Source organism: Myotis lucifugus, unplaced genomic scaffold, assembly GCF_000147115.1.
Source record: "Myotis lucifugus unplaced genomic scaffold, Myoluc2.0 scaffold_1392, whole genome shotgun sequence".
Classification (NCBI taxonomy): domain Eukaryota; kingdom Metazoa; phylum Chordata; class Mammalia; order Chiroptera; family Vespertilionidae; genus Myotis; species Myotis lucifugus.
The window spans coordinates 45,063-52,941 of NW_005872440.1; the positions used below are offsets into that span (position 1 = coordinate 45,063).

Genomic DNA, 7,879 nt, shown 5'->3' on the forward strand with positions numbered 1-7,879 from the left:
GGACCTGCGCTTTGACAGCGACCGTGGGGGAGTCCCGCGCGGTGACCGAGCTTGGGCGGCCCATCGCTGAGTTTTTCAACAGCTTGGAGGTCCTCCTGGAGCGGGAGCGGGCCCAGGTGGACAGTTTCTGCAGAGACAACTACAGTTTGTCTGAGGAATTCCTGGTGCAGAGGCAAAGTGAGTGAAGAGGGTGGGAGTGGTGGCATGGGGGAGGGGTGCATACACAGAACTGTGAGGAGCACCCCTGAGGGGCCTGAGGGCGGCTGTGGGGACCCTGAGGTCCTGTCCTGTGTAGGGCGTTTCTGGGGTGCCCAGTCCCGTCCAGTGGGGGGAGGGTTTGGGGAGCAGCAGGGAGGAAGGGAGGTTGAGGTGTGAGGAGGAAGTAGGTCTGTCTTGGCCAACCCCCCCCCCCCCAGCCCTGGAATAGGGGTGCTGGGTGCACAAGCCTGTCCCTGGGCGGAGGGTCCGGCTGGGTGTGAGGGGCGGGGCCTCCGAGGCACCTCTGGCCTCTCTGAGCTCCTTTAGGTCTCAGTGTCTTGTTCCCCCCTCAGTGCCCCTGTGTTTACAGAGGGGGTGACGGTGAGCCAGGGTCTAATTGTAATTGTGTTACTTAACACACTGATGTCACATCCACACAGGCTGACAGCATTTAAGTCATTACATGTTAACTGTTTAGTGTTGAGACAATTTACCTCACATTCTATTTTGTTAAATATGTTTTCAATATTGCCAAATACTCACTTGAAAATTTGTTTTTTATTTTTAATTTATCCTTCTTTGATTTCTCAGGATCTTGAACAGTTTTCACGTACGTGTTGGCTAATGGCTGTTCCTGCTCTAGGAATGGCCTATTGTCCGTCATCCCTGGGGTCCGGGCCTTTTTCTCAGTGATTTTCTGGGTTCTCTAGGCAGCAAGAGGGACACTTTGCTAACATTGGTGCAGCATTTTCTCCCAATTCCTGCCTTGAGTTTTGATCCTGTTTTATTACTTTCCATGTTAAGAATTTAAACATCTTTAAGGTAATGAAATGCACTCTGAAGTTGCCTGCAATGACTTACCATCAATCTTAAATCTACCCTTTTGGGGTCCAGTAAAAATGTTTCCCCCAGGTTTCTTCTCCTGCTCCTCTTCCTCTTGCTCCTCTTCCTCTTCCTCCCCCTCCTTCTGCTCCTCATCCCCCTAATCTGTATTTATTGGGCCTGGTCTCAGCAGGAAGCACACATATTAATGAGTTCCAGACCCTGCCCTGAGCTCAAATGTCAGCTTGAAAAGAGAGACAATTATAAAATGACAGGAATCCCAATAACAGGTCGGCTTCTTTTGAGAAGGAGCGGGTTGCACAGTGAGTGTCACTGTAAGTGTTATAATGATGCTGCCCTGCTCCTCCCTCTCCCTCAGGACTCAGCCCCCGGAGCTAGGGAGTCACCTGCCTTTCCTGCTTCCAGGGGAACCATCTCTGTGTTCTCAGGTGTGATCACATTCCCAGGACTTCACACCCTGAGTCCCCATCTCCCCAAGCTGTTCCCCAGCTTCTCCCTCTGCTCTCCTTATATTCTCTCTCCATATGTGATAAACAGCTGACATACAGTGATGGCTGCGTTCCAGTCACTGTTTTACATATTTTAGGCCCATTGGTCCTCATATGTCCTTAAGCGGTGAGTTAGTATTATCACCCCCTTTGCAGGTGAGGAGCTGAGCAGAGAGGATCTCCCAGGATCACCCAGTAAGAGGCACAGCCTGGATGTGACCAGGCAGCCCTGCTCCAGAAATCACACTGGAACTCACACACTCTGTGCCTCGCAAAGATTTGCAAACACTTTGATTAAACAATTAGTAACTGTTTCAAGACATGAAAAATCCCTCAAATTTCCTCAACGTCTCTCAAATCCAGTGGCCTGGGCTGTAGGCAGAGATTCAAGTCTCATGGCACTACCTCCTGCTGGGCCACAGGGCGGGTTTGAGGGGGGCCTGCCTGGGCCTGGAGCCTGGGACAGGAGATGAGGTTGAAAGGGAGCCACCCAGGGGCCTGCCTTTCTTGCTCACGTCTCCCTCCGCCTTCTCTGTCCCAGCTGAGCCCAAAGTGACCGTGTATCCTGCAAAGACCCAGCGCCTGCAGCACCACAACCTCCTGGTCTGCTCCGTGAACGGCTTCTATCCGGGCCACATTGAGGTCCGCTGGCTGCGCAATGGCCAGGAAGAGGAGGCCGGAGTGGTGTCCACGGGCCTGATCCGGAACGGGGACTGGACCTTCCAGACCCTGGTGATGCTGGAGACAGTTCCCCGGAGCGGGGAGGTCTACACCTGCCAAGTGCGGCACCCCAGCAGCACCAGCCCTGTCACCGTGGAATGGAGTGAGACTCCCTCTGACCTCACACGCCTCCCCCCTCAGGGGCCTTTGCTTGTCCCTGAGGGTCAGGGTCCCATCTCTCCACACCCCGTTTTCCTTTGCTCATGTCTCCCCTTCAGCACAGGCCACAGGATAGCCCTGTGATCGCTTCTGTGAACACCCATAGCCCTGGGAGGCCGCCATGCCTGCCCTGCTCTGAATTCCCCACACTCTCCCCGTCATGGTGCCCCTTGGCCCTGGGCACCATCCCCTGTTGGGATGGGCAGGTGCTTCTGCCTGCGCTGAGCTGCCCACTGTGATCTGGGAAGAGGCGTGTCCTCCACAGTGTGGGGACCTTCCTGCCGCGGGAGAGCCCTGTCTGCTCTGCCCTCTGCGGCTCTGTCACCCGGGCCAAGTAATGAGGGTCACTAGTCTCAGGCTCTGCAGCCTCAGAGGCCGAAGCAGTGGCTTTGGATCGGATGTGAGGGGACCTGAGGCCAGTGCCTGGGCCTTGTACCTGCTCAGTGTGACCTCAGTCTCTTTCCTGGAAATGGCTATTGTTCTACTTCTTCTAGGGCAGCTTCCCCAGTCGCCAACCCCCCTCTGCCCCACAAGCTCTCAATCCCAGGGTCTCCATTAGAGAAGTTGCTTTGTGCCAAAACCCACTGAAACCAGCTTCTTCTCTCAGGGGCCCAGTCTGGATCCGCACAGAGCAAGGTGCTGAGTGGAGCCGGGGGCTTCGTGCTGGGGCTGCTCTTCCTCGGGGCAGGGCTGCTCATCTACTTCAGGGCTCAGAAAGGTGAGGAGCCTGCTGGCAGCCGAGGCCCCGAGATGGTGGGGAGAACTGGGGCTTTGCTGGGTGAGCTCTGGGTATTGCAACGCCCTAGAAGCCTCTCTTTGTCTGTGGGTCTCACGTTCCCTGGAAATGCAGAAATAACCAGGTCCCGGTTCTTAGAGTGGAGACATGAGGAGTCATGGCTGTGGGGTTAGAGAGGGGTTAACACGCACGGGATTTGGGTGCAGATCCTGGGTTACATGGAGGAGCAGGCCCTGTGGTCCCTAATGACACTGGATGTGACGGCTTTGGGCCACTGCTCTCAGCTTCTGCTCTTGTCCCTGCTCTGGTGTCAGCGAGTGGGGGTGCTGCTAGAGAAGCTCAGGTGGCCTGGGCGGGGACCCAGTGTTTGAGGTCACACTTTCATTCCTATATTTTAAGTATCATCTTCCTTCGCTTCCCAGGACAGTCTGGACACTCTGAGGGCCCTGTGCCCTCCCCTGGCTCAGGCCAGGGACACACCACATCAGTGCACCTTGGAGGTGAGCTGTTGTTCATTCTAATGAATGAGCTCAGGCTATGGGCGTTGATCACTGTGGGGACCATGGAAAGGAGCCAGGGCTCAAGCTCCCACACACTTTTATTCAGACGTCACTGTGGATTTCTTTAATCCTCTCTCATGGACGTATTCCATTTCCCTAGAACTGAAGGTGCAGGGGATGAGCCAGGGGACAGACAGCGGGGAGCCTGGGTGTGGCTCTGGTGGCCGCTTGCCCTGCAGGGTCTCCTCCCACCTGGTGAGAGGCAGCTCTAAAGCAGCTTTGGCTCCTGTGGCTTCAGAGCCTTTCTTCTCACTTGGGAGCCACAGCAGGAGGCCTGGGAGGGCAGCGCCCCTGCTGGCTGGGCCTGGGAGCAGCACTGTCCTCTGTCTGCAGGACTCCTGAGCTGAGGTGGCCATGGCGACAGGGGCAGGAAAGAACCTTCTGTCTGGCCGCTTGGCAGCCTGAAGAGGTTTCCTGCTGGGCTCTCACTCCCCAAGGAGAGCCGCCTCAGGCTCTGGCTGGGTCCTGGCTCCTGACCGGCAGCTGCTCCTCCCTGCTGGTTCCTCCCACCCTGGACCTGGAGGCCCCAGTGTTGACTGCAGAACCTTAGCTCCATCCCTCCTTGTCCCTGTGTGTTCAACCCTCGCTGTCTGCTGAGCACCTTAGTTCACCTCTGCTCACATTTCTTAGTAAAATGTTCCTCAATTAAATATGGAGTTAAACCATCTGCCTCACAGGCTTCAAGGACAGGAAGTAGGAAGAAAGGAGCTGGACAGGACCTAGGAGACTGGGCGCCAACAGAGCTGTGCAGGCCAAGGGCCCTAGGCCGCCTCCGAACCCCTCACATGCGGAGGAGGCACCTGAGCCCAGAAGCCCAGAGCCTCCCAAGTCACACAAGTCAGGATGGAGACCCAGGTTCCCACCCAGGCCCACAGCTCGCTCGGTGTGACTCCCCAGGTCATCAGGAGCCAGGAAGGGGCTGGTGCAGGGATGTGGTCCCCGGCTCCCCTCCCCCTCCCAGGCTTCTGGAGCTCAGTCTGGGAGACACAGTCAGGAGGAGTCCAGTCCCCTGTTGGCCTAGAAGCAGTTTCCATGCTTGGGCACCTCCCAGGCTCCTGTTGGGACAACCCCACCCCCAGGAAGCTCCCGTCTGATGGGGACAAAAGAAACAGAGAGACATGCAAACACGTAAGTCATTGGTGAGAACACACCATGACAGGAGAGAGTGGCTGGGCCCTGGCTGGTTTTGCTCAGTGGATAGAGCGTCAGCCTGCAGACTGGAGGGTCTCGGGTCTGATTCCAGCAAAGGCACAAGCCTAGGTTTCGGGCTTGATCCTCTGTGTGGGGCGTGCAGGAGGCAGCCAATCAGTGATTCTCTCTCATCATTGAACTTTCTATCTTTCTCTCCCTCACCGTTCTCTCTGAAATCAATAAAAATATATATTTTTAAAACAGAACACTTGGAATTTGGGTTGGCTTCACCAAGGAAGGCTTCCTGGAAGAGGCTGAGATGTGAGGAGAAGGAGCTGTTTTAACAGCTTAGGAGAGGATCAGAGCCCAGGGAGGGCCTGGAGCTGGCGAGGGAGAGGGCACAGGGGGAGGTGCCTCCGTGAGTTGTCTGAACCCTCACACAGGCTCACTGGTGAACATGGGGGCCTGTATGCACACACTCACGCCTCCATGCACACTCATCCATGCACACTCATAACCACATGTCACATCCCAGGTGTAAGCACACATAAGCCTTCTCAGACCTCCGTGCACACACATCGATATGCAACATGCATTCATGTTTGCATATATGCAGTCAGATACAGACCTATAGGGGGCCAACTCAGCCTTTTCTGGAGTTCAGATGTGCTTTCCTCTGCACATCGGAAGGGGCCTGCATTGCCCTAGTCAAACGTGGGTCCCCAGCAACTGTGTCACCTGTCGAATGTCCCGGCCCCACTGACTGGGCTCCATCCACAGCCCCTGCACCAGGTCTATCGGGGGGACGGGAATGTCTTTTATGCTGTTCACTTCCCGGTCACTGGATGCAAGCTGCACCAGAAAATGGGGTGACCTTGAGAGAGGAGGTTCGCTTCAGCCAAGAGCACTCACAGGGGGAGGGGCTCAGCTGGGAGCTGTCAGTGGCCAGCACTCCCCCCGCCTGCTGGGAGGGTTAAGGGCTTGTTGGCAGCCGTGGCACAGATGCCCACTCCCCTCCCCCACAGGCTCCCTGAGTCCCTGGGCTGCAGCCATGCTCCTCCCTTGGGTTCTCCTGGGCCCTGGGCCTCGTGGCCCCTCCCACATCACCCACCTCCCTGCTTGGGTGCTGACAGCTCCAGGTGTCAGGCCCCTACACCCTCTCTCCCTCTCCTTCTCACCCTCCATTCCTTGCTGAGTCCGTCTCTGAACACAGGGAGCTGAGGAATGGGGTGGGGGTAGGACAGGCCCTCTGCTTGCCATCCTCTGTGACCTAGATCAGTGGCCAGGGGCTGACAGGCAGGGCTGGGCTGTGGCTTTGTTACCTGCAGGCTCTGTGGGTGGCGGTGGCTTTCCACGTTCTACTGACAGAGCGCCCTTCTCGCTCCCCCAGTCCTCTGGTGACAGTGCCCTCTCCTCTCCTCACACAGACACCTGGCACGAGTGTGAGCGGAGGCCTGTGGGTCCTGGTGAACCCTCATCCTTCCTTCCCAGGGAAGGTGTGGGCCATGGGACCCTGGATCAGAGAGGGAGGCCGCCCCCCTGGACTCTGGCTGTATTTCATCTGTGATGCACATGTGTTTCCACACTTTAATATCCCCAAAGCTGTGACATGTGTGTCCTCGGGTCCTGCATATATGCATTCAAGGTCTTTGGTTGATTAGCCCCACCCACCCTGCATCCCCCGCCTTCCCTCTGAGATTCCACACTCTGCTCCATGCTCCCATGTGTCCGCATCCACTCCGTTCATCAGTTTATTTTGTTACCTTAGTTTCCATATATGAGTGAGATCATGGGATACTTGTCTTTCTCTGACTGACTTATTTCACTCAGCATGATACTCTCCAGGTCCCTCCATGCTGTCTCAAAGTGTAATAGATTCTTCTCTTTTACTTCTGCACGGTATTCCATGGTGTAAAAGTATCATGGCTTTTTATCCACTCGTCTGCTGATGGGCACTTGGGCTGTTTCCAGATCTTAGCTATTGTAATTTGTGCTGCTATGAACACAGGGGTACATACATTCTTTCTGACTGGTGATTTGCGATTCTCAGGATATATTCCTAGAAGTGGGATCACTGGGTCAAATGGCAGTTCCCTCTTTAATTTTTTGGAGAAACTCCATACTGTTTTAAATAATGGCTGCACCAGTCTGCATTCCCACCACCAGTGAACTAGGGTTCCCTTTTCTCCACATCCTCGCCAGCACTTGTTATTTATTGATTTGCTGAAGGTAGCCATTCTGACAGGTGTGAGATGATACCTCATTGTCATTGTAATTTGCATCTCTCTGATGACCAATGACTTTGAGCACTTTTTGATATGACTCTTGGCCATCTGTATGTCCCCTTTGGAGAAGAGTCTATTTAGGTCCTTTGCCCATGTTTAAATTGGATTGTAGGAGCTTACATTCTAAAAGAAAAACACACACCTCTTTTACATGGTGTTTCTGTTTGCGGTTTGGGGGGACTGAGGAAATGGTCTGCAGGGCGAGCTTTGGATACACCTCAGCCCCATTGTTTAAGGGAGAGAAGAAGAGGAAGGCTTTAAAGGCAGCCAAAGGCAGACATGCTGGGTAGGTACAGCTCCCAGGGAGGGAACACAATCCCACCCAGGCAGGGATTTGCTGCAGTAAATAGGACGGGGGTGGGGGAGAGAGGGGGGCAGTGAGGGGTGCAGGGAATCCTTAGACACAGTGGAGCCAGAAGGATCCTGTGGCCTTTTTCCCAAGCGCTGGCCCACCAGGCAAGACGGCTGTGACAGGGCACAGGGCTGAGAGGGGATCCTGTGACCTGACAAGCAGGAAGAAGAAAGAACCAAAGCTGAAGGCAGGCTGCGAGGATCAAGACATTCTTGAAAGCAAAGTGGCTGGAGGCACAGAACCAATGGTGAATTCTACCCAGTGTCAGGTGCGCCAAGAGCATTTCGGCTTCTGAAGTTAGAAAATACCATGTACTACCATTTCATTTATTTATTTATTCATTTATTTATTTATTTGTTAATCCTCACCCGAGGATATTTTCCCATTGATTTTTAGAGAGAGTGGAT

At 54.7% G+C, this 7,879-nt stretch overlaps 1 pseudogene; it reads left to right on the forward strand.

Annotated features, from left to right (window-relative positions):
- Positions 1 to 3,903, forward strand: part of LOC102441819 — a 13,495-nt pseudogene extending 9,592 nt beyond the window's left edge.
- Positions 3,904 to 7,879: the final 3,976 nt, after the last annotated feature.